The sequence below is a fragment of the Pan troglodytes genome, chromosome 11 (genome assembly GCF_028858775.2).
Source record: "Pan troglodytes isolate AG18354 chromosome 11, NHGRI_mPanTro3-v2.0_pri, whole genome shotgun sequence".
NCBI classification, from domain to species: Eukaryota; Metazoa; Chordata; class Mammalia; order Primates; family Hominidae; genus Pan; species Pan troglodytes.
The window spans coordinates 31,859,959-31,887,615 of NC_072409.2; the positions used below are offsets into that span (position 1 = coordinate 31,859,959).

The 27,657-nt window shown below is 40.4% G+C and overlaps 1 long non-coding RNA gene across 1 annotated transcript in view; it reads right to left on the reverse strand.

The window, feature by feature from the left end:
* The window catches only part of LOC134807640 (uncharacterized), a 154,558-nt gene that overhangs the window by 11,715 nt on the left and 115,186 nt on the right, over positions 1-27,657 (reverse strand). The window contains exon 5 of the long non-coding RNA XR_010148598.1: positions 4,622-4,709. This is a non-coding gene — a long non-coding RNA (uncharacterized LOC134807640). The remainder of the gene's footprint in view (positions 1-4,621; positions 4,710-27,657) is intronic.

Here is a 27,657-nt window from a genome sequence, read left to right on the forward strand (position 1 = left end):
GGGCCTTATTCCTTTTGGTCTTCATGGAACCTAGTTCAGGACTAGGCTCATGGTAGTATCTGAAAAGGTACTGGATGAATGAGTGAATGTGACTAGCATCCTGGCAGGAAGTGAGAACAGCCTCCCTATAGAATGTTTTAATGGATTCTCATCTGCCACTGCCTTGACATCTCTTCCAATTCCACTGATATTTCACAGACTTTACAATAGTCTCTCCTAGGGTTAAAGAGGCCAGTTACTCTTGCCAGGCTCCTGGCAGGCACTGCCACTGGTTCTTTAAAGGGCCCCTTGAGCCATCTCTGAGACTCCAAACATGGACACATGCTATGGGATTTACATTCATTTGTTTAGTGCAGTGCACTCACCCCTAGTGTTATGCAAGATGATTTCTAGGTGATTTGTGAATGTTGTAAAATAGATATGCTATGTCATTTAAAAATAACTCTTTTTTTTGTTGATGATAGCAAGTTACAGGTTCTGTTTAAAAATTATTTAGGTTTAAAATTAATTGATTGAAAGAGAAATATTAAGTTCAAAAAACACTCATATATGGCAAAACCTGTGAAGTGGTGCCTGAATGATTGATGGTAGAAAAATAACTGATTTCATTCCTGTAATCATTCACACACTAATTCATCAGATGTTTACGGCACATTGCATGGCAGACCCTATTCTAAGTAAGGCGGATATAGGCAGTGAATACTTTGTATTGGTCTCTGTCCTTTAAATTTTAGACAATCTCCTTGGGCACATTGCACATTCCACTACTGGCAAGAACAATTTGCTAGTGTTCACACTGGTGTGGGTTGACTAGATTGGATGGGAATGGCATAATCACTTTCTGGAAAAAGAAAAATATATACAAATATACATGTACGTATGTATATGTGTGTCCATGTGTGATCTTGTGGTCTGGATTACTGTTTTGCCAATTCTATTCAACAGAATATGCCAGTGGGTATACACATATACACTCACCACACAACCACCCGAATATTAGAATTGTTATGTCACACTGCATAGGAAATGGAGCTGTAAAATAACTTGCCAGGAGTGGAGCTGAAAGGTAGACAGTGAGTAACAGGAAGAGAACTGATATTGGCATCAGATCAGAATTCAAATATCAGTTTTGCTACTTACTTCAAGACTTTGGGTATGCTCACAACATTCAAGGGCTTAAATGATTAGTTATGCCTAGCATGGATATGGGAGGGGGAATTGGATGATTAGTTATGTCTGACAGCAGCATGAAAAGGGAGAATGGCAACACGCTTACTGCACTGCATTTACTGTTTCTGAGCTGGATAGCTTTGAAGAGATCTTTGAAGGCTAACTTTATGCAGTTCTGCAAAAATCAACTTCTCCATATTTTTCAAAAGAGTAAGTAGTGAACGAATATGGCAAAGATGGCAATGATGGTGCTGATGGTAATGGTGTGGAATGACTTCAATTTACCTCCACAAAACTGGTGGTAGGAGGCCTCTAAGATAACCCCCAATAATCCCCACCTCCTGCTGCTCCTCCCCATCTGTGATTCCCTGTCTTTCAATGTGAATTGGGCTGATTTCCCTTGTAACAAAATACAGCAGAAGTAATGGAATGTCATTTCTGATATTAGGTTATAAAAAGTCTGTGACTTTTTTCTTGGGTTCTCTCTCTCCCTCTCCTTCTCTCCCTTTCTCTTTCTCTCTCTGAAGGAAGCCAGCTGCCATGTTTCAAACTGCTCAAGGGAGAGGTCCAAATGGTAAGGAGCTGATGTCACTGGCAAACAGTCAGTGAGGAGCTGAGCCTGCCAACAGCCACATGAGGAAGCTTGGAAAAAGATCCTCTCCAAGATTACTCTTGAGATAACTGCAGCCCTATCTCACACCCTGATTTTACCCTTTTGAGAGATCCTTAGTTAGAGACAAACAGCTAAGCTGCACCTGGATTCCTGACCCACAGAAATTGTGAGATAACAAATGCTTAAGCTTCTAAGTTTTGGAGTAATATCTGTCAAAAGAAAACAATTACAGAACTCTAAGTTTGGCAATCACTAAGGTGAATCTTGACCTGTAATATGCTGGCCTGAGTCCTATACTTTGTATATTAAGAATTACCATGAGCTCAGATCTCTATTTGGATACAAAATCATCCTCTGTGCATGTAGACACGTGGGGACCAGAGTCACACGTTGCTGTGAGCTCCAAAACATTATTCCAACTTCCAACTGGATATTGCTTAAAGAATGTCTCTATGTTACCTCCACATATAATGTTTCCAAAATTCTCCCTAGTCCTGTTCCTGTACTGTTATTCTCTATTGTTAGGCTCAAATCACAAACTTTCGAATATCAGTGATTCCCTCTCACTCTCACTGACTATAGCTTATCTCTGGAATCCTCCCCTTACTATCACTGTTCAACTTCACTACTAGGATCTCATACCTGATTAGGGCAGTAGCTTCCTGTCTATCATCTTGCTTGTCCCAAGACTTCCTTTTGCACTGCACCCATTACAATGCTTTGTCCTTTTATCATTGGATCTGTAAATTTGTAATATTTAATGTGGAAACAAGCATATAAAAATAAAACTATCTTGAATCCCATCGTCATTAATCTGATTTAATTTCTGTACAGCCTTTCAGTCTCTGTCTACATGCAAAAAATGTATCTCTGTCTATATGCAAAAATGTATATCATTTGATGGTAATAATTTCTATATAATTTTTGTGTGTTTTACTTTTAACCATTTTCTCAGTTTGCAACATTTTGTCTTTGAAATTATCATTGCCAATGACTGCATACTATCCCATGGAGGAGATATACCCTAAGATACTTAACTATTTCCCTATTGGACATTTGAGGTGTTTCTAATATTTGTTGTTATAAGTGATATTGGATTATCTTCCTGTGAAAAATTGTTCTCCCCTTGTCAATTAGTTCACTATAGTAAATTTTCAGAAAGAGAATTCCTAGGATAACCATTCTGAAAACTTTTTGGTATTAGATAGATGTGCCTGATATTTTTCTGAGAAGATTGAACCTGAGGCATTTTGTGCCAAGAATGTAAAACAACATCTTTTAATTTCCAAATTTTTTGACATAGCAACATACTTATTTTAAAAATTCCCATTGACAGCATCAAAAAATTCGCATAGTAATGTGGACAGATGAAAGTGTTCAGGAAGAAGGGAAGAGCAGAAGTAATTTAAAGTTTGTTAGGACTGGACCTATTTTTCTCCATTCCAATATGCAAGCAAACAAACAACTCTCACTCTATTTATTGACATCTAGGAATGTAGATGCCTATTAATTTTTATACCAACTTTGTAAACGTAAGCCCCACTCTCAGTACTGTGCTCCTCCCCAGTGAGTGAGAAGGCAGCTGTACCCACAGAACTCTCTTTCTTCAGAATACCCTGGGTACCTAGAATGCCAGAATACTTGACCCAAATGGCCCTGGCCCAGATTTTCACTATCATAAATAACAATAAATTTAACTTTTATTCTAAATCTTCCTTCCTGTCCTGTTCTTTTCCTTCCTTTTGTTCTCCTGCTCCCCTTCTTCCTTCTCTCCCATCCCTCCTCATTCTTCTTCTTCTTCCTCTTCTATTTATATCAAGCTTTGTGCATGGAGGCCACACTAGTATAGAAGTCAAGAGTGAGGACTTGTGAAATCAGACCACCTGGGCTCACTCTCAGCTCCTACACACTTAAGCAGCATGAACATACATACAATTGTCTCACTGTTCTTTGGTTCTCTCATCTGAAAAATGGGGATAACCTGACTGCTTCCTCCTGGAGTTGTTATGATGATTAAATAAGTCAATATATACCTGGCAATTATAAGTGTCAGCACATAGTGAATGCTCAGTAACTACCAGCCACTATGACCGAAACCTTTCACATCATTTCCTCAGAAAAGGTTTCCAGAAGGGGAATTACTGAGACACGGGGTAATAGCACCTTTTATGCTCTTTTCATGCTTAACCTCCTGAAAGTGCAGCACTGATTTCCACTGGATGGTGATAGTTTCAAGGACTCCACCTCACTCAGGACTGGAGAGGAAGGCGTGGAGGATAAATGACTTACTGTGGCCTGGCCTGATGTCACCTTAGCACTGGGTAGCCAGGCTTGTGTCTGAGGAAAATGCAGCTAGACTCACCCACATTACACAGTTGGCTGTGCAGTGGTGTCAAGCAACAAGCTGATACTGGAGAGAAGTCAAGGAGAAATACGATTGCCTCAGGATAGGCACTGCTCTTGTCAGGAAAATTCCTAGGAACATGAAGAGAGACGTGCTTAAACGGTTCTGTGAGTCATATCCAGGAATTTGTAGAACAAAAGGGCAATCACTCCATGGCCACGCAGGGCTCCTGACAGAGGGCTTTCATGGAAGGACCAAGGAGGGCCAGAGAACACAGAGCAGACCAAGTCATTACCTCCCTGGTGATTCCTGACCCACATTTACAGGAGCCGGTTTCCCTTTCTTCTTCTATGAGGGACATTAATAGTTCAGTTCTTTTTAGTAGACAGAGAGGTTCTGGGTATCTGAGGGGTTTAAGAAAGACTGACACACAGGACTGCAAGAAACTCGACGCACGCTGACAAGACCTGACTTCCCCAAAATAACTTACTCACCAGATCCTTGTTGCTGGTAATTTAGCAGCAGTTGGGGTGTTTTCATAGTCGTCTTGAAAGTCAGGGCACTGGGTTGATGCTGCAGCTACTGACAATGATGAAAAAAGGTGAGGATGTGATAAAGATGATAATGAAAATAACGAAGAGAATGAGAAACTAATATGGACTGAGTATGCCAGTGCTGGGTGCTTTCATATGTTTTATCTCAATTTATTTTCATGACCTCACTAAGAGGTGGATATAATTATTCCCATTGTACCTCACAGAGGTTAGGTATCATGCTCATGGTCACACAGCTGCTATGTGCCCACCAAGGATTTAAATTCCTGTCCACATTTCAAATCCTAGGCTTTTTCCTCCAAATTCTATGCAGTAGATAAAAACATCATGAAACAAAAACAAAAAGACAAACTCCCCAAAACAAAACAAAAAACAATCCATTTTGGAGAAATACCCACATGTAACCCTTCTGAAGGGCACCGGACTTCTTGTAATTACAAAACTAACTTTGCTGCATGTCCTGTACTTTGCGTTTTCTGCTTTCAAGCCAATTAAACATATTATCCCTGCCAGGGCCTTAGACTACGAACCAGTTCCAGATTTGTGAGAGTCTTGAGACGTGGGGATTAAAACAGCCTGATCACAGAGGGTTAGACTGTTCGAAGGGTGAGCAGCCTTCACCCAGCGACCCTAGTGACCTGGTTCCCCTCATGGGGCAGCCATCAGATTTCTCAGCAGATCAGTTGTTCCCAGGTAACTTGCTCATCTGAGCAGCCAGAGAGCCTCCGCGGTTGCCCACTGAGAGCACACCTGAGGCTGCCCGGCTTGTCAGTGCCCGGCAAGTTTGCCGACCAGATTAACCTATGATAATTATTTTGTGAAGCTACACAGTAGGCAGAAGGTACTAGACAGACAGCCCTGTTGGCCAGGCCTTCACAGTTCATTTCCACAGGGCATTCCCATTTGAGTCTCTGGACATGAGCTAGATTCATCCCCACATATTTCTTTCCCTTTTCTGCTTGTTCTCTTCCCTGCCCTCTATCGTGCACACACCAGGGCAGGGTCACCAAGTTCCTTGTATAAAAAGATGCAGAGTGAGGAAAAAAAGAGAAAGGTGACTAATTCATTTTCAGGACAAGCTAAGCAGTCTGATGCATATTTAATATAATTGCTTTGCAAAGCAACAGTTGTGTCTCCCAAGAATAATGGAGTTTTTAAGGCAATGACAGAAGGGAATTTCCCGAAATGCTCCTCAGTGGAAAGAGCAGAATGTTGACTTTTGTGTGAATCAGTATGATCTCCAGGCATGATTGTTGAGACATAGTTTTTATTGGTTGCAAACCTGGTTTGAATCTTGTTCTTGAACCCTTCTGGACTTATGATCTTGCACTGAGTTTTTAATTTCCTGAAACCTCAGTGTCTTCATCTTCCAAGTGGGAATAATAATAGTCATAGAGTTGTTATAAGCACTACATGACAAAATATAGATAAGAAGCTAAGCACAGTGCTCAGCACACAGAAATACAAAATAACTGGAAGCTGTGATGATAACACATGTTGTTACTTGGGTTATCATAGCTAAAGGAGAGTCCAGGAAACCAGGTCATACAGTTCAGGTACCATGATGCAAAGTAGAATCAGGAGTCCAAGAATCATGGAATGAAGGGATTCCTGAAGGAGTTCTCTTAAGAAGGCTGGAGATGTCTCTTCTGCTATAAAGGGGATTGACTAAATGTGCATGGTGACTAAAAGGAGATGGTATATGGAAGAGTAATTTTCTTTGGCCCCAATAGACTGAGAACAAGAACTTCTTTTAATTAAACCATGGAGGCCGGGCACAGTGGCTCACTCCTGTAATCCCAGCACTTTTGGAGGCTGAGGCGGGCAGATCACGAGGTCAAGAGATGGAGACCAGCCTGGCCAACATGGTGAAACCCCGTCTCTATTAAAAATACAAAAATTAGCTGGGCATGGTGGCACATGCCTATAGTCCCAGCTACTCAGGAGGTTGAGGCAGGAGAATCACTTGAACCCGGGAGGCAGAGGTTGCAGTGAGCTGAGATCACGCCACTGCACTCTAGCCTGGCGACAGAGCGAGACTCTGTCTCAAAAAATAAATAAATAAATAAATAAAATAAAAATTAAATTTAAAAAAACATGGATACCCCTTGAGAATTATGAATTTATTCTTTTCTTGAAGTAGGGCTCAAAGAGCAGCTGTCAAATTATATCCATTCACTTCAAGACCTTGATCTCTTTCAGAAAGTTGGGGGCAGGGAAAGGTCATATCACATTCTAGGCCCATATTATTGAGGTCTGGTTTTCTCTTCTTTCATATTTACTCTCCCTTTTGCTCATGCAAGAAGACTAGATGTCAAATCATGCAAATAATCTGTTAGTTAAATTTTTTAAAGGGAAGAATGTGATGACACTAAAATTTGGAAAAAGAAAACAAATCATTCAAAATCATTTTGTGTCATCTCCTTTTATTTACTTTATCTGAATCCACTTAGATTTTAGGTAGTCATAATGAACTTTTAAAATGTTTGCTTCTTTCCCCTATAATTATATCATAAGTGCTTTGTGCTTTTCATTTAGTCTTCATGGTTATCACTGCAGATCGTTCCACAGTATTATTGTCCCTAATGTTGGATAGCTAGGGTGTTTCACTTTTTTTCTCATTCGAGTTAATGCTACAAAGAACATCATCCTGTACAGATTCATTTTATTCTTTTTAACGATCTCTTCAGGATAAATTCCATGTTTGGAATGATTTATAATTCTTGATATATGTTATCGTATTGCTTTTTAGAAGACCTGTACTCATTTTTATTTTCTCCAGAATAGAACACTCACAAAATTGCCAGACCTGGATGCTATTTTTCTTAATTTGCTAATTGTTTTTTCTGATGATTTGTTAACATAGTCGTGTTCACAAGACTTATTAATTGTTTACAATTTCTCTCAAATTATCTGCTTTTACAAAAAACAAACCTACCAGGTATGCTAAGTGTGACTGTGACAGGTCAACCCTGGGTTCCCTGAGGCTGGACCCTCAAGAGGCTATAATAGGTTGGATTGTCTCAGAAGCAGATCCTAATATAGAGAGTAGCATGGAGGAAATCTTTTGGGGAGGACTCTTAGGATTAAGAGCTTGGAAGGAAAGAGAAGAAAGCAGGATCAATTGGGCAGAGAGAGAAGTCAAGCTGTGGTTTAGTCTTGATGCATAGGAGTTCACAATGAATCCACAGGAAGTTGTGAAGATGGGATGATGGCTTTTGAGAGCTGTCTAATATTAGGTTGAGAAGCTTGAGCATATAAACACCCTGACAATCAATCAGTCACTGGATGCAGATGGCTCTGGAAGAGTGTGTGAACTTGGGTCAGGTCGTCTCTTCAGCTGAGACCCTTCAGGGGCTAACAATTGAGGGCTATCTGCCCACAGAAATCCTTCCATGCAGTGACAAATTCTTCATTCCTGAAGGGGTACCTGGGCAGCCAATCATAGTGTCCAGGGCCGCATAAGGAGTTTAGACACAAACACACTTCAGTTGCATTTTTTTGCTGCAGCATTAACAGAGGTGTTATATCTCATTCCACCCTGAAAATCTGAGCATCTGACCCTGGCCTCCTGCTCAGTCCACTTCTCAAGGCACTGTGGTGCTGGGAATGAAGGGGAGAGAGACTGAGCAGGTTAAGGGGCACAGTTTAGTGGGGGAATCAACAAGTGACACACAGTACTGTGCAGGGAGTCCCCAGAACCAAGATAGGGAGCTTAGGGAAGTCCTCTCAGAGATAAAGCTTAAGCTAACATTGGAAGGAGGAATAGGAGTTTATGAGGGGGAATAAAAAACCATTATAACCATCTGCCCCTCATCCCTGCACTCCTCTACATTCTTACATTCTTCCAGTACTTGAGCCTGCTCGTATTGGTCTGCCACGAATGCTCTTCTTCATCCTCATCCGCTTGCTTAAGTCTTACTTATTCTTCAGAGCCCATCTGAAATGCACCTCTTCCCTACAACTTTCCCTGACCTGGTCCAGAGGTACAGGTGACTCCAAAGGAGGTTCTCTCTCCCTCCATGTCCCCTCCCACAGCACTTGGCATCCATGTCTGCCACAGCCTTCATCACATGCTTTGCCTCCTCCACTGAACCATGAACTTAGATTCTGTGACTCCTCTTTTCAGGCTTGCCACAGAGACAGAGCTGGGAGACTGCTGGACCACCATAAACCAATTGAAAGATCATCTCTTGAAATTCAATCCTAAATGCCATTGCTGGAACTCAGTAGCTTCTCAATAAAAAATACACACTGAATAAATTTACATATTTAAGTTCATTTTCCATTAGCTTTCCTTTGAGGAAATCACTTTTTTTTTCTCAGTGGTATTTGGGAGAAAGTCCACTTCCTACTACGTGTGGTTTTCTCTCCTGCTTGAGAAACCTGAGCCTTCCTAAAGATCATCAGTCCACTCCACCAGCCCCACCCACCAACGAGCAGGCCAAAGCATGTCTCCTTAATACAGAGCCTTTTTTTTTCCTTGTGAGAATGCCAAACCTACTCTGCTATCTGAGATGAATAACCCCAGCTAAAATAGAACCCACTGAGTCTTCTAGCCAAGGAAGCGGCTGGCAGAGATGGGAGTGGGGGGCAGTTGGGGGGGTGGGTAGAGCACATTTTGAAGCATAAAATTTCCCAGGGTCAGGACATTTCATTAGGAGACATCTAGATGTATTTTTCTCTCTAAAGACTCAAATGAAAGTCCAGAGAATTTACCAACTTCAGTGAAACATTCTGGTGCTTTAAAACCCTTTCTTTATCACCAGGAGCCCTGTTGCCCATTAATTGTAAACAAGTTTGCTCGTTGATCTAACAAATGCCTATTTATTTTTTAGGTTCACTCTGTTTCATTTTTAATTAAAATTGTTGCATTGATTTGTTTTTAAAATAATAGCGAAGACTCTGACTTTGTAGGTTGAGAAATAAATTATCATTTGAAGGATTAGAGTGGCTCTTCTTTTGATTTTAATAAAGATTAGAAGAAGAAAAAGAAGCACAAAGGAATGAATGCAGCTCCCCCAATATAATGAGTTAGACGGCTTCCCCCCTTGATCAAACAAAAGAACAAACGTATTAAACAAAGAGTATAGATTTGACAAACCATCTCTGCTCTGGCAAAGGATTTTCAAGGGGATTTGGAAAGTTGTAGCCTGCCCGTGTTCTGTTATTTCTGAGTATATTAAAGCCAGTACTCTGTTAGCTTAGGTATTGTTTTTGTGTGTGCTTTGCTTCCTGGCAATAGAGTCTTTCTTTAAGAAAAGCAATTGGGAGATACCCCGGTCCTGGTTAATCTGTTCCCCTTTTCACACACAGACCATTGTCTGGATGTGCTTCCCAAGAGGCACAGGCATTATGTCCTGGGCCCCCTCTCCCAAGTCGGCAGCCTGTACAAAGGAAGCGTACATCTTGGGAAGAGCCTGCTGGATTTCCATTTGACACTAGAGCTGTTTTGCTTTGTGTAACCCTCAGTGCAAAATGTGCCAGTTCCCAAGGAAAAACACCACCACCAAAAAAACAAAGCAAGAAACAAATTTGACTGTGGTTTGTCAGTGTTTCACTCAGGCCCTCTACCGCAAAGAAGAGTTCGGGAGGTTCCTGCTGTCTTCATGGGTGACTTCAGGGCTCTGGATAACATCCATCCTCTATGGAGGTGCTGAGGGTCTGGCTGTATCCCTAGAATAGGAACTTCTGGAACTGTCCCTTTGTCCTAATGTCCACTGTGGCTTTCCACCCCGATGTAAAGGTGAGGTGAGCTATCTATACACCTATCAGTCAACTCTGACAACTGGACTTGCACAATGGCTGCCCTTGTCATGTTGATATTTAATTATTCCCTGTTTACTAGTTCTTTTTTTCAGGTTATAAATATGACCCCAGACAAATACACACACACACACACACACACACACACACACACACACGCCTCTGATAACTCTGGATATCCCTCTCCTTCTCCTTCCTTCTTTCTCCATTTTAGTTTCTTAAGAGTGTGCTATATTTGTTATCTCCTAACTCCAACTTTTGCTTGCTCCTCAAGTTCCTGCAGTGTGGTTGCTGCCCTTTACTCCCATCCATGATTCCAACCTGCCTGAGATCACTAGCTACTGCCATGTTCTTAGGCACTTGCTTATTTACTTCCTCTTCCTCCAGACCATGAGCAGACTCAGTGTTGGGGTCGTACATTATTCATCCCTGTGTTCATAGCATCATGGGGCTCAGTGCCTGTGACATGGTTTCGCTGTGTCTCCACCTGAATCTCATCTTGAATGCTAGTGCCCATAATCCCCACGTGTCATGGGAGGGACCCAGTGGGAGGTAATTGAATCATGGGGGCGGGTTTTTCCCATGCTGTTCTTGTGATAGTGAATACGCCTTATGAGAACTGATGGTTTATAAAGGGCAGTTCCCCTGCACACGCTCTCTTGCCTGTGGCCACATAAGATGTGCCTTTGCTCCTCCTTCACCTTCTGCCATAATTGTGAGGCCTCCCCAGCCATGTGGGACTGTGAGTCCATTAAAACTCTTTTACTTATAAATTACCCAGTCTTGGGTATTTCTCCATAGCAGTATGAAAATAAACTAATATAGCCTGTTTGACTACATGGATGTATTTCAAAACTATCATGTTGTCACAGCTTCTTCTTAAGTTATGGAAAGAAAAAAGGCATTTCCTGATCATTTTGCCTATAGTAGGCATGACACTGGGAACAGCCACACACATTTTCTCAGTCATCTTTCGTACAACAAGGCATTTTGCAGATGAGGCAACGGAGGCTCTGAGAGACAAATTAACTTGCTCTAGATCACACAGCCGGTATGTAGAAGATGGTAAATCTAGGAGATTGTGTTTTAAAAGGCATTTCTGTTCTTTGGGATGGTTTAGATTTTGGTACAAATGTTTCAGGCATTGAGAGCACTTCATGGAAATGAAAGACTCGTCTGAGGTGAGTGTGGGAGTCTCAAATGCTGAGGAAGTGGAGACCCATCTCCTAGCTGCCATTATGCCTATGAGACAGATTCTTCTCTTGGGTAGTGAATGGCCCACTTAATTGGAGAAAGGATAATAGCATCAACAAATAATACTTAATGAGATTTCTGCTCTGCTATAGCAATAGCTTGTGTTAAATTTATGAATTGTATGAACTCATTTAATCCTCAAAATAATCCTAGGAGGAAGGTACTCTTATTAGTCTAATTTTATTTATGAGAACCCTGAGAGACAGGTTAAATAACTTACCCAAAGGATTAGATAACTTGCCCAAGGTGGTAAGTATAGCTGGTAAATAGTGAAAGTAGGATTCAAACCCAGACAAGTATCATTCCACAGTCCAGTACTGTAACAGCCATATTATCCCAGGTAAATTATCCTCTTCTTAAAAGTCCTAGGGTTTCTATATTTGCCTGGGGGTGGGAATATCTTGAATTCATCTCATTGATTCTCCAAGCTAAACATGCTGAGTTTTTTCATCATTTCTCTATATGGTGACATTCTGGTACATTACCATCTTGTTTTCTCTTTGGGGATCGTCTTTCACTTTATATAGCTTTCTCTTAAAGCATAAACCCCAAAATGGAGCAAGATGTTCCAGGAGTTGTCTGTCTTCTTGATGTAGCATAAAGTCACTAAAGTTCCAGTTTTTGTGGTCCTGTCACATATAATAATTTATGCTGTTCTTCCTGCTAACCAGACTTCCTGAGTCTTTTTTCAATGAGCTGCTGGGGCATGATACCTCAGTTATTTGAGGGTATTTTGGCATAAATTCAGGCAGTACCTTAAGTTTATCCTTGATAAATTTCACCTTGTTAGATTCCTTTAACCCATAGTTTTTGCATGTGTTTTAAGTCAGCTACCAAGTTGCTAACCAGACGTATTGAAAAGTGCATGAGATTTAGAATTGGGAAACCTTGAATTTAGAGTATGGTTTGTCACTTAATGAATTATTTTATCTTAGGCAATTTTCATTAACTGCCCTTGCCTAAGTTTTCCCATCTGTAAATTGAGTCTAATGGTGTAGACTCAAGACGACTGTGAGAATTCCTTGAGAAAAAGGCTTTAAAAATAAATTCTTGTTATCATTATAAATATTTCAATCCTCACCGACCATTCAACAGCCTATCCAAAAGTGAAAAAAAAAGTCCCAATATACATTTTTTAAGCTTTTATTTTTGTTCATTTGCATTATATTTATGTTACAAATGTAACATAAATCATTCCACGCAAGGTTCCTGGGGTTTTGCATTAATTTTTTTAAATGCTTAGTGATTGTTTACACTGTTTTCTGAGAAACTAGCTGTGAAATATGAAATACGTATTCTTAGAAATGCTTCTAATGAGCTCTAGTTTTTGTATAACAACTGTAGTAATATGGTTATCTGCACAAGATGTTAATAGAGCATTATCCTCTTCTGGAGATATAACCTGAGATAGGACACATCAAGCAGAGCCTAATGATTTTCTGCCTTAGTCAGAGGCAAGGTCATCTTTACTTTCTGGGCTTCCTCTAAGGACTCAAGCAACCAGCCTCAGGAGGAAATATGAGAGAATAAGAGAACAGAAAAATGATGACTAATTTCTGATCCAGATCTCATTCAGAATTGCACCTTGATAATACTAATCTCCCTAACCATTTGAACCACTAAATTCTGAACATTTTGCTAGCCTTGACTTTCAAAGTCACCCCAATCCTTCACCATTTTACTGACTTCTCAAATTCTTCCATGACAGGCTCTGATCACTAATATTAGCCTGAGCTTTCCAGACTTAAAGAACTGGCCCATTGCGTCTTCTGACATCAGACGCCTGTCTAACCCGTCAAGTCTTCCACATTCAACTGGGCCTACACTTTGAGCTGTAGATCAAATTCTGCTACTATCAGCAAGAAAAGAGCTGTAAAATACATTCTTGAAAGGCTCTATTAGGTCTTCAGGATGAAAATACTTTTTTCCTACTCTCAGGCAATGTAAACCTACACAGCTGATTCAAATAGGATTTCATTCTAATGGGACAGGCAACAAATCTCAGCGGTTAAGAGGGTGAGACAGACCTGGGTTTGAATCCTAGCGATTTCAATTGTCAGTGGAATGTGGGGCAAGCTCTTTCCTTCCTAATTCTCAGCTTCTTTACCTGTAAAATGAAGATACTGATTCCTATATCACAGAATTATTGTAAGAATTATATTAAATAATATATAAAGTGTTTATAATACTGCTTTGTACATAATAAGCATTTCATAAGTACCAGATACTAGTTTATAATTTGATGTGGTGCACATTCTACAAAATTCTGTCTAGTCTGTCTGGCCACAAGGCCCATGCTTTTTCCACTGTGTCAGGTAGCTTCAATTTATAACCTCAGATTTATCAGTCAGTTGGTCTTTTGTAAACAAAAGGTCTTTGCTTAGTTGTAGACTGTCTATTGAATTTTTTATTTCAATAACTATATTTTTCATTTCTATAAGTTCTAATTCTTTTTAAAGTATCTATTCTTTTCTCAGTGTCTCATTTTTGCAGCTCTTTTTTATGCCTTTAAACTATTTAAATATACTTGTATAGTCTCTATGAAATTGGTTAATTATTGGAGTTCTTTAGGGCTTAACTCTATAATTTTTTTTTCTGCTGATAGCCACTCACAATAGATCAATTGTTGATGTGTTTTTAGTTTAGGATTGAGAGTTTATTGTGAGTGGGTCTTTATCCATAGGAATCATGTTCATTTTTGACTGAAAGTATTTGTCCATAAGAGTGGTATTCCAGAGTCTCTAGGGATGTTAAAAGCCTAGGACCTATTTTGTATAATATTCTAGCTTGGAGGTTCCAGGATTATGTAATATAAATTAGAGCCCCAGGCATACATGTTATTCAAATTGGTGTTTACAGATTTCAAGAATATATTATCCTAATCACAACCTAGCTGAGAGAGATAAACTTTCCTCTTATCTGTCTTTGGGGATAGGCAGCTCATTTCTAGTGTATCCTTTTATCATATGTGTTATTCTTCATGGGTCCTGGTTTTATGTGTGTGTAAGTTCTGACTCTTCCCACATTTCATAAGCACAAGACTTCATTTCCTTTCACAACATGGGCATTAAAATCCAAACGCCTAGATTACCATGAGTGACTGTGCCTGCCCTCTGTCACCTCAGGGAAGCAACAGCATAAGCACACATGCTTACAACCTTGCTTTTGAGTTTCTTCTTCATTTCTGACCTCTGACCTCTGGGGATTTCCCTTTCTTGTGAGCTCAGCCATGCATCTGAAAGGATGTTTGTTATATTTTATCTAGCATTTATATGTGGAAGGAGTTTTTTCAGAATATCTACTGTGCATATTGCTGGAACCACAAGTATTGCATGGAAGCCTTTCTCCTATTGCTAAAGAATTCCCATCCTTTGTTCTTCCTTTAATATGAAAGTCTCTATTGCAAGGATGGTGCTCATAGGAGCTGAGTGGCCCTAGGATTGTTCTTTAACAATATAAGAGGTCTCCTTCAAGCCTTTGTGGTTTAACTATTCCCTTTCCTTTAGGCATGAGTAATCCTTAAAGTGGGCTTTGCCATTTTGACTGAAATTATAAGGTGATATGCAATATCCTAGATAATTTCCATTTTATTCAATTTGAATATTCCTGCCATTGGGAACATTTCCCCCAAGAAACTAAGAGAGGTACCTGATTATAAAAGTATATATTTCCTATGCAAATTAACATACTTGCAGAATTTAAGTCTGAAGAGAAGAGAGATACCTGCATTTGCTGGAATACATGAATCTTGGAAGAGACAGTTGCTTTTATTACTTTGGCTAATGACATCTAATTTCTCTCCATAAAATGATTGGTCATTTTTATTGCTCAAACCCACTGGGTCTTTTCTCACCAAAACCAAAAAACTAGAATCATTTGCCAGAGCAGGAACTAAACATGTGCCAAATGCACATATATACTGCCACTTCCCTTCACTGCTTTTTGTACATAAATGGACCTCAGATCTCAATAAAAGTCATCAAGTCTGTGCAGTCCAGATAGCCTTTCTTTGGCCTGGAGATGTGTCTGTTTTGTTTCATATCACCTCATTCTGCAGTAAATTGTGACTTCTGGGGCACTGGGGCAGCATAATTACTGAGCTACTCTTTAAAGGGCTAAGGCTTCAAAACTGAAGGAGCAAAATGTTTGCTGATTGGCAAAAAGCCACAGGATTATTTTATTTTAACTAAAGATATATGAGGCATGGAAGAATGAACATCAGCTTTGGAATCAGTTGGAAATGAATTCCAGTCTCAGTTCTGTAACTCACTGACAGTATATTTGGCAAGCTACTAAACTTTTCTGTGTCTCAAATATATGAATTAGAGACTATTTTCAAGGCATAGGAAACTAGTATTTGTGAAAGGCTTAATTTAGGGGTAGTGTGGTATAGAGGAGATGACTTTAGAGCCATCTAGATACAGGTTCAAATTTTGACTGTACCCCATTCCCTTTTGTCTAAAATGGGAACAACATTATCTACCACACAAAGTTGTTGTGAGGATTAAAGTCAATAGGAAAACCTCACTAAGCACTTGGTTCACCATATATATTCTTTTCTTTCTCTTGTTAGCATGGTCTCTGGCTCGAAACATACCAGTGCTAGCTAGCCCCTTGCTCCCTGAGAGACTCAGGAATTTGACTCAGGTCTACCCTTGGGGTGCCCTCTGTCCAGGATGAGGCCAATTGCTCAGGTTTTTACCCAAGTAAGATGACCCTTTCATTCTCCTTCCCTTGGTTTTCTAGACAGAGGGGTTATTGGAAGCTGGGGATGGCTCCAGGCCAGCAGGCCGCTTCGTGCCTGCCACCTGGCCCTCCCACGGAGCTTTCCATCTTTCAACCGCTGGGGTTGTGATAACAGGACCCAGGCAAGAGGCCACTGGTCGAGGCTTGGCCTTAGACTCCTGAGAGGCCCCTGGAATTTTCTGGAGACAGACTGGGCTCTGTCAGCAGCCCACAGCCTGGAGAAGAGTGAACAGGGGTGTACGGGTTGTTACTCTGAGTCTACTCCCTCCCAGAGGCTTGTGGTTTTAAAGCTTTAATCACTGAGATCAGAGCCACCCTATTTTATTACAGTGCCAAAAAAGGCCACCCTGGCCCAGCACAGGAGATGGCGGCTCTTTCCAGAGGCCCTCAGCCTGGCAGAGAGAGCCATGGCTGCCAGGTCCCAGAGCTTCCTGCGGGGCTTGTGTTTCCCTTCCTATTAAATCCTCCCTGTGCTCAGAAGGCCGCTCCACTTTCCCATCTCTCCAGTTCTGCCTCTGGCTTCTTTAAAGGCTTCAGTGTTTCCTCAAATTAAGAAACCCAGCTGCTAGAGGCCCTTTGTTCAGTGTCTCTAGGATGACCTTTCAGATAATTCGTCCCCACTTGCAGGGGCTGAGCTTTGCTGGTATTTAGACTCAGAGCTTCCTTGGCTAATCGGAATTTATTATCCTCTTTGTTAGGAGACTATGAGGTTCTTTTTCTCCATGGAGGGCTGTCTTCTGGGTGAATGATACATGGGCTGGCCTGGCTCTCTAATCCTGGCAAGCCCTGTTTCCAGGTTGTGTCTCTATGGGCCCCAGAGACTCTGTGTGTGTGCGTGTGCGTGTGTGTGTGTGTGCGCGCGCACGTGCGTGCATGCATGCATGCTTTCTTCTATGGAGAATAAAGATTCGCAGGATCTCAACATCATTCTGAGATAAAGGAATCAGATTAGAGTTGAAGGAACATGGAGTCTTCACTTTAACCTTCCAAAAACCCTCCTATGAGCTTAACTATGCAGTTGGCTTTACTACAGCTGTTTAATTATTCTGGCAGATCTGATTAAACTTTGTTCAATGAGTGTTTTTATTGTGGTAGAATATGCTTAACATAAAACTTAACATTTTGATCATTTTTAAGTGTACAGTCCAGTAGAATTAAGTACATTCACATTGCTGCTATGCAACCATTACCACTGTTCATCCACAGGACTTTTCATCTTCCCAAACTGAAACTCTGTACTCATTAAACAGTAACTCCCCATTCTCCTCTCCCCTCAGATAATCGCCACTCTATTTTCTGTCTCTATGGATCTGAAGACTACATATACCTCATGTAAGTGGAATCATGTGATATTATTTGTCCTTTTGCACCTGGTTTATTTCATAGCATAATGTCATCAAGGTTCATCCATGTTCAGCACATACCAGAATTTCCTTCCTTTAAAAGGCTGCATAATATTCCATGATATGGGTACACATTTCATTTCTCTACTTACTTGTTTGTTTGTTTGTTGGTTGACATGGGTAGTTTCTACCTTTCGGCTATTGTGAATAATGCTGTTATGAATGTTGGTATACAAATATCTGGGTGCTTGCTTTCTTTATTTTTATTTTTATTTTTTTCTGAGGCGGAGTCTCACTCTGTCACCCAGGCTGGAGTGCAGTGGCGCAATCTTGGCTCACCACAACCTCCTCCTCCCAGGCTCAAGCGATTCTCCCACCTCAGCCTCCTGAGTAGCTGGGATTACAGATGACCACCACCACTGACTGGCTAATTTTTGTATTTTTAGTAGAAACAGGGTTTCACCATGTTGGCCAGGCTGGTCTTGAATTCCTGACCTCAAATGATCCACCCACTTCAGCCTCCCAAAGTGCTGGGATTACAGGCGTGAATCACCACACTCAGCCTCAGTTCTCCTGGGTATATACCTAGAAGTGGAATTGCTGGATCAGATGGTAATTCTATGTGAATTTATTTGAAGGAGACACTATGCTGTTTTCTACAGTGGCTGCACCATTTTACATTCCCTGATCATTCCAATTTCTCGACATCCTCACCAACACTTGTTATGGTTTTTTTTTTTTAAATAGTCATCTTAATGGGTTTGAAGTGGTATGTTTATTGAATTCTGAGGATGATAAGAATGAGAATAACTGCAATACTAATCATGTATTAAACTGATACTATGTACTAAATATTTAACACACGTTTTCTCCTTGAATCTTCAAAACAACTCTATGTGGTTTGTTGTCATCTCTAATTTATAGAAGGGGAAACTGACACCCAGAAAAGGTAGGTAACTTGCTTAAAATAAAACAGCTAAAAGTTAGCAGAACTGAGAGTCAAGTGCAGGGTTGTCCTTTGTGTCTATGATCTTTCAACTACGCAACAGGTTTTCTAATCACGTAGTTGTGCTTAGAAAAAAACTTGAGATTTTCCTTCTGCTGGTGCATTGCTAATTCTAAAAGCCTTTAAAATGTAAAGCCATGTATTCTCATTGTTCAATTCCCACCTATGAGTGAGAATATGCGGTGTTTGGTTTTTTGTTCTTGCGATAGTTTACTGAGAATGATGATTTCCAATTTCATCCATGTCCCTACAAAGGACATGAACTCATCATTTTTTATGGCTGCCTAGTATTCCATGGTGTATGTGTGCCACATTTTCTTAATCCAGTCTATCATTGTTGGACATTTGGGTTGGTTCCAAGTCTTTGCTATTGTGAATAATGCCGCAATAAACATACGTGTGCATGTGTCTTTATAGCAGCATGATTTATAGTCCTTTGGGTATATACCCAGTAATGGGATGGCTGGGTCAAATGGTATTTCCAGTTCTAGATCCCTGAGGAATCGCCACACTGACTTCCACAATGGTGGAACTAGTTTACAGTCCCATCAACAGTGTAAAAGTGTTCCTATTTCTCCACATCCTCTCTAGCACCTGTTGTTTCCTGACTTTTTAATGATTGCCATTCTAACTGGTGTGAGATGGTATCTCATTGTGGTTTTGATTTGCATTTCTCTGATGGCCAGTGATGATGAGCATTTTTTCATGTGTGTTTTGGCTGCATAAATGTCTTCTTTTGAGAAGTGTCTGTTCGTGTCCTTTGCCCACTTTTTGATGGGGTCGTTTGTTTTTTTCTTGTAAATTTGTTTGAGTTCATTGCAGATTCTGGATATTAGCCCTTTGTCAGATGAGTAGGTTGCAAAAATTTTCTCCCATTTTGTAGGTTGCCTGTTCACTCTGATGGTAGTTTCTTTTGCTGTGCAGAAGCTCTTTAGTTTAACTAGATCCCATTTGTCAATTTTGGCTTTTGTTGCCATTGCTTTTGGTGTTTTAGACATGAAGTCCTTGCCCATGCCTATGTCCTGAATGGTAATGCCTAGGTTTTCTTCTAGGGTTTTTATGGTTTTAGGTCTAATGTTTAAGTCTTTAACATGGACACAGGAAGGGGAACATCGCACTCTGGGGACTGTTGTGAGGTGGGGGGAGGGGGGAGGGATAGCATTGGGAGATATACCTAATGCCAGATGACGTGTTAGTGGGTGCAGCACACCAGCATGGCACATGTATACATATGTAACTAACCTGCGCATTGTGCACATGTACCCTAAAACTTAAAGTATAATAATAATAAAGAAAGAAAGAAAGAAAAAAAAAAGTAAAGCCAAAGGCTCCCTATAAATATTTGACTTTAGGATGTTGGCCAGTTCCCTGGAAAAAACCCACATAGACACATGAGCATACAAGTCACTGAAAACCTAGTTACCTGGGACACACTCCAAGGCTTCTTTGAGCCCTTGTTAAGCATAATGTTGCTGTACTGGATCTTGAGGCTGGGGTGAGGCAGACTCTTCCTTCAGGGAGCACACAATCTAGTGGGGCAAATACCTTCCAAGGTAATTACAGTACAGGGTGCTGTGGGCTGTGGTAGAGGAGATGATTACAGTACAGCATGCAGGGTGTTATGACCAAGGAACAGGGAGAGAGCCTTGGGAGCACAAATGATGAGAATGATGAACTCTATCCTTAGACACAGGACACTAGGCAAGAATTCATATCAGAATCATCATGTGAATTGACCATAGGAGGGTAAGCTGCAACATGAGAGTTGGAAGAATGGTGACAGTGGACAGGGAAAGGTATTCTGTGTGTGGAAATAGCAAATACAAAGGCTTAGAAGAGGGAGGGACTGTGGTTTATGTGGAGTGGTGTAAATGTTTCAGTACATCTGTGGAATAAAGGGCACGTTAAGGAGTGGCAACAGTAGGACTGGACATAGAAATACAGGATATCCATTCAAAACATTTTCTGTCCTACAAAACATCTGGATTGGTCTTGTAGTTGATGAAAAGGTATGGAAAAATCTATGTTTTAAGCATGAGAATAATTTGGTCAAATTTGTGTTTTAGTGAAACCACTTTTATACAACCTATGGTGAATGGATTGATACTGCAGTGAGATGGGAGGTGAGACATGATTCTGGCAATAGGAAGGATAAATATAAGAATAGGATACATCAATTAGTTGCTATGTGCTAGCACTGTACAGAAACACTACCTGCGTTGCTCATTGGATGACCACAACAACTCTGAAAAATCTATTGTTATCCCATTTTACAGATGGGTAAACTGAAGTTAAGCAGGTTAAACAACTTATACAAAGTCACATTGCAGTAACAGTGGGGCTGGCATTTTAAGCAGGGCTGTTTTAGTCTGAGGAAGAAATGCCAACTGAAATTAGGGCAGCCATAGTAGGATAAAGAAACTGTGACTGATATGTGTGGTATTTAAAAGGTAAAGATAACTAAAAAGGGTGGATGACAAGGAAATAACTGAAAATGATGAATGGATAGATTTAGGGAATAAAGGATAATGGGGCATTGGTGAAGACTTTCAGGTGTCTAGTTTGGAGGACGGGGCAATTGATCACGTCTTTTACTGAGAAGAGAAAGACCTTAGGATGGTGGAGGGAAGAGATGGTGGGCTCTTTCTGAAAAAGTTGTGGAGCCTGTAGAAATACTGTACTGATCAAAGAAACTTTGAAATATGGATTTATATCCATTACCATTAATGATGAATCTTTTCTAATTTTACTTTAAGTTCCAGGATACACATGCAGAACGTGCAGGTTTGTTACATAGGTATATGTGTGCCATGGTGGTTTGCTGCACCTATTGACCTGTCCTCTAAGTTCCCTCCCCTTGTTCCCCATCCCCCAACAGGCCCTGGGTGTGTGTTGTTCCCCTCCCTGTGTCCATGTGTTATGTGCTCTCATTGTTCAACTCCCACTTATGAGTGAGAACATGCGGTGTTTGGTTTTCTGTTCCTACGTTAATTTGGTAAGGATAATGGCTTCCAGCTTCATCCATGTCCCTGCAAAGGACATGATCTCATTCCTTTTTATGGCTGCATAGTATTCCATGGTGTATATGTACCACATTTTCTTCATCCAGTCTATCATTCATGGGCATTTGGGTTGGTTTCATGACTTTGCTATTATAAATAGTGCTGCAATAAACATACGTGTGCATGTGTCTATAGTAGAATGATTTATATTTTTTGGGTACATACCCAGTAATGGGATTGCTGGGTCAAATAGTAATTCTGGTTCTAGATCCTTGAGAAATCACCATACTGTCTTCCACAATGGCTAACCTTACATTCCCACCAAAAGTGTAAAAACGTTCCTATTCCTCCACAGTCTCACCAGCATCTATTGTTTCTTGACTTTTTAATAATTGCCATTCTGACTGGCATGAGATGGTATCTCATTGTAGTTTTGATTTGCATTTCTCTAATGATCAGCGATGTTGAGTTTTTTTTCATATGTTTGTTGGCCACGTAAATGTCTTCTTTTGAAAAGTGTCTGTTCATACCCTTTGCCCACTTTTTGATGGGGTTCTGTTTTTCTCTTTTAAATTTAAGTTCCTTTTAAATTCTAGATATTAGACCTTTGTTAGATGGGTAGCTTGCAAAGATGTTCTCCCATTCTGTAGGTTGCTTGTTCATTGTTTCTCTTGCTGTGCAGAAGCTCTTTAGTTTAATTAGATACCAGTGATCAATCTTGGCTCTTGTTGCAGTTGCTCTTGGTGCTTTTGTTATAAAGTCTTTGCCCATGCCTATGTCCTGAATAGTATTATATAGCCTGGGTTTTACATTTAAGTCTTTAATCCATCTTGAGTTAATTTTTGTATAAGGTGTAAGGAAGGGGTCCAGTTTCAGTTTTCTGCATATGGCTAGCCAGTTTTCCCAGCACCATTTATTGAATAGGAGATCCTTTCCCCATTGCTTGTTTTTGTCAGGTTTGTCGAAGATCAGATGGTTGTAGATGTGGGGTGTTATTTCTGAGGTCTCTGTTCCATTCCATTGGTCTATGTGTCTGTTTTGGTACCAGCACCATGCTGTTTTGGATACTGTAGGAGTATAATTTGAAGTCAGGTAGCATCATGCCTCTAGCTTTGCTGTTTTTTGCTTAGGATTTTCTTGGCTACATGGGGCCTTCTTTGATTCTATATGAAATTTAAAGTAGTTTTTTTTTCTAATTCTGTGAAGAATGTCTATGGTAGTTTGATGGGAATAGCATTGAATCTATAAATTCCTTTGGGCAGTATGGGCATTTTCACAATATTGATTCTTCCTATCCATAAGGATGGAATGTTTTTCCATTTGTTTTTGTCCTCTATTATTATTTCCTTGAGCAGTGGTTTATAGTTCTCCTTGAAGAGGTCCTTCACATCCCTTGTTAGTTGTATTCCTAGGTATTTTATTCTCTTTGTAGCAATTGTGAATGGGAGTTCATTCATGATTTGGCTTTCTGCTTGCCTTTTGTTGGTGTAAAGGAATGCTTGTGATTTTTTTCCACATTGCTTTTGTATCCTGAGAGTTTGCCGAAGTTGCTTATCAGCTTAAGGAGTTTTTGGGCTGAGATGATGGGGTTTTCTAAATATAGAATCATGTCATCTGCAAACAGAGACAATTTGACTTCTGCTCTTCCTATCTATCTAAATACGCTTTCTTTCTTTCTCTTGCCTGATTGTCCTGGCCAGAACTTCCAATACTATGTTGAATAGAAGTGATGAGAGAGGGCATCCTTGTCTTGTGCCGGTTTTCAAGGGAATGCTTCCAGCTTTTGCCCATTCACTATTATATTTGCTGTGGGTTTGTCATAAATGGCTCTTACTATTTGAGATATGTTCCACCAACACCTAGTTTATTGAGGGTTTTTAGCATGAAGGGATGTTGAATTTTATCAAAGGCCTTTTCTGTATCTATTGACATAATCATGTATTTTTTGTCTTTGGTTCTGTTTATGTGATGGATTAAGTTTATTGATTTGTGAATGTTGAACCAGCCTTGCATTCCAGGGATGAAGCTGACTTGATCATGATGGATAAATTTTTTGATGTGCTGCTGGATTTGGTTTGCCAGTATTTTATTGAGAATTTTGGCATCAATGTTCATCAGGGAGATTGGCCTGAAGTAAGTTTTTTTGTTGTTGTTGTGTCTCTGCCAGGTTTTGGTATCAGGATGATGCTGGTTTCATAAAATGAGTTAAGGAGGGGTCCCTCCTTTTCAAATGTTTGCAGTCGTTTTAGAAGAAATGGTACCAGCTCCTCTTTGTACCTCTGATAGAATTCAGCTATGAATCTGTCTGGTCCTGGGCTTTTTTGGTTGGGAGGCTATTAATTACTGCCTCAATTTCAGAACTTGTTATTGGTCTATTCAGGGATTTGACTGACTTTTTCCTGGTTTAGTCTTGGGAGGGTGTATGTATCCAGGAATATATCCGTTTCTTCTAGATTTTCTAGTTTATTTGTGTAGAGGTGTTTATAGTATTCTCTGATGGTAGTTTGTATTTCTGTGGGTTTAGTGGTGATATCCCTTTATTATTTTTCATTGTGTCTATTTGAATCTTCTATCTTCTCCTCTTTCTTAGTCTAGCTTGCAGTCTATTTTGTTATTATTATTATTATTTTTTTTTTCAAAAAACCAGCTCTTGGATTCATTGATTTTTTGGGGGAGGCTTTTTCACGCCTCTTTCTCCTCCAATTCTGCTCTGATCTTAGTTATTTCTTGTCTTCTGCTAGCTTTTGAATTAATTTGCTCTTGCATCTCTAGCTCTTTTAATTGTGATGTCAGGATATGATTTGAGATCTTTCTAGCTTTCTGATGTAGGCATTTAGTGCTATAAATTTCTCTCTTAACACTGCTTTAGCTATGTCCCAGAGATTCTGGTATGTTGTTGCTTTTTTCTCATTGGTTTCAAAGAACTTGTTGATTTCTGCCTTAATTTTATTATTTGCCCAGGAGCAGGTTGTTCAACTTCCATGTAATTGTGTGGTTTTGAGTGAGTTTCTTAATGCTGAGTTCTAATTTGATTGCACTGTGGTCTGAGAGACTGTTTGCTATGATTTCCATTCATTTGCATTTGCTTAGGAGTGTTTTACTTCCAATGATGTGGTCAATTTTAGAATAAGTGCCATGTGGCATTGAGAAGAATGTATATTCTGTTGATTTGGGGTGGAGAGTTCTGTAGATGTCTATTAGGTCCACTTGATCCAGGGCTGAGTTCAAGTCCTGAATATCCTTGTTAATTTTCTGTCTCCTTGATCTAACACTGACAGTGTGGAGTTAAAGTCTCCCACTATTGCTGGGCACAGTGGCTCATGCTTGAAATTCCAGCACTTTGGGAGGCTGAGGAGGGCAGATCATCTGAGGTCAGGAGTTTGAGACCAGCCTGGCCAACATGGTGAAACCCCGTCTCTACTAAAAATACAAAAAAATTAGCCGGACATTGTGGCGGGCACCTGTAATCCCAGCTACTCAGGAGGCTAAGGCAGGAGAATCACTTGAACCCAGGAGGTGGAGGTTGTAGTGAGCTGAGATGGCACCATTGCACTCCAGCCTGGGTGACAAAAGCAAGCCTCTGTCTCAAAAACAATAAAAATAAAAAAAGTCTCCCACTATTATTGTGTGGGAGTCTAAGTGTCTTTGCAGATCTCTAAGAACTTGTTTTATGAATCTGGGTGCTCCCGTATTGGGTGCATACATATTTAGGATAGTTAGCTCTTCTTGTTGAATAGTTCTCTTTACCATTACATAGTGCTCTTCTTCGTCTTTTTTTGATATTTGTTGGTTTGAAGTCTGTTTTGTCAGAGACTAGGTTTGCAACCCTTTTTTTTTTTTTTTTTTTTTTTTTTTTTTTTTTTTGCTTTCCATTTGCTTGGTAAATTTTCTTTCTTGGTAAATTTCCTCCATCCCTTTCTTTTGAGCCTATGTGTGTCTTTGCATGTGAGATGGGTCTCCTGAATACAGCACACCAATGGGTCTTGACTCTATCCAATTTGACAGTCTGTGTCTTTTAATTGGGGCATTTCGTCAGTACATTTAAGGTCAGTAGTATGTGTGAATTTGATCCTGCCATCATGATGCTAGCTGGTTATTTTGCACACTAGTTGATGCAGTTTCTTCAGAGTGTCATTGTTCTTTATATTTTGGTGTGGTTTTGCAGTGCCTGGTACTGTTTTTTTCTTTCCATATTTAGTGCTTCCTTCAGGATCTCTTGTAAGGCAGGCCTGGTGGTGACAAAATCCCTCAGTAGTTGCTTGTTTTGAAAGGATTTTATTTCTCCTTCACTTATGAAGTTTAGTTTGGCTGCATATGAAATTCTGGGTTGAAAATTTTTTCTTTAAGAATGTTGAATATTGGCCTCCAATCTCTTCTGGCTTGTAGGGTTTCTGCTGAGAGGTCCGCTGTAGTCTGATGGGCTTCTCTTTGTAGGTGACCTGGCCTTTCTCTCTGGCTGCCTTTAACATATTTTCCTTCATTTTGACCTTGGAGAATCTGAAGATTTTGTGTCTTGGGGTTGATCTTCTCGTGGAGTATCTTAGTGGTGTTCTCTGTATTTCCTGAATTTGCATGTTGGCCTGTCTTGCTAAATTGGAGAAGTTATCCTGTATAATACCCTGAAGTGTGTTTTCCAGCTTGTTTCCATTCTCCCATCTCCATCAGGTACTCAAATCAACCCTAGGTTTGGTCTTTTTACATAGTCCCATATTTCTTGGAGGCTTTGTTTGTTCCTTTTCGTTCTTTTTTCTCTAATCTTGTCTGCATGCCTTATTTTAGCAAGGTGGTCTTCTAATTCTGATATCCTTTCTTCGGCTTGGTTGATTCAGTTATTGATACTTGTGTATGCTTCCTGAAGTTCACTTGCTGTGTTTTTCAGCTCCATCAAGTCATTTATGTTCTTCTCTAAACTGGTTATTCTAGTTAGCAGCTCCTCTAACTTTTTATCAAGGTTTTAGCTTATTTGCATTGGGTTAGAACATGCTTCTTTAGCTCCCAGTGGAGTTTTTTATTATCCATCTTCTGAAGCCTTCTTCTGTCAATTCATCCATCTCATCCTCCGTCCAGTTCTGTGCCCTTGCTGGAGAGGTGTTGCAATCATTTGGAGGAGAAGAGGCACTCTGGCCTTTTGGGTTTTCAGTGTTGTTTTTTCTTGATTCTTTCTCATCTTCATGAATTTGTCTAGTTTCGATCTTCGAGGCTGCTGACCCTTCGATGTGGTTTTTGTGGGGGCTTTTTTGTTGTTGTTGATGCTGTTATTGTTGCTTTCTGTTTGTTTTTCTTTCATTGGTCAGGTCACTCTTCTGTAGGGCTGCTGTGGTTTGCTGGGAGTTCACTTCAGGCCCTATTCATCTGTTTTGCTCCCAGGCCTGGAGATGTCACTCAAGGAGGCTGGAGAACAGCAAAGATGAGTGCCTGCTCCTTCTTTTGGGATCTTTGTCCTCGAGGGGCACCAACCTTATGTTAGTAGGATCAGTCCTATCTAGGGTGTCTGACAACCCTGTTGGAGGGTCTTACCCAGTTTGGTGGCAGGGGAACAGGACCTGTTTAATAAAGCACTTTGACTGTCTCTTTGTGGAGGGGGTGTGCTTCACTCAGGGGAAACCCACTAGTCTGGGCAGCCTGGCTTTCTCAGAACTACCAGGAGACAAGGCTAAGTCTGCTAGTCAGCAGAGACTGTGGCCACCCCTGCCCTTAGGGGATCAGGCCCAGGGAGATCAGGGTCCTGTCCCTGAGCCTCTGGCTGGAGTTGTTGGAGTTTCTGCAGGGAGGCCCTGCCTAGTAAGGAAGGATGGGTCAGGGTCAGGCCTGAAGAAGTTCTCTGGCCACAGTCTGTCACAGCGGGTGTGTTGGGCTATG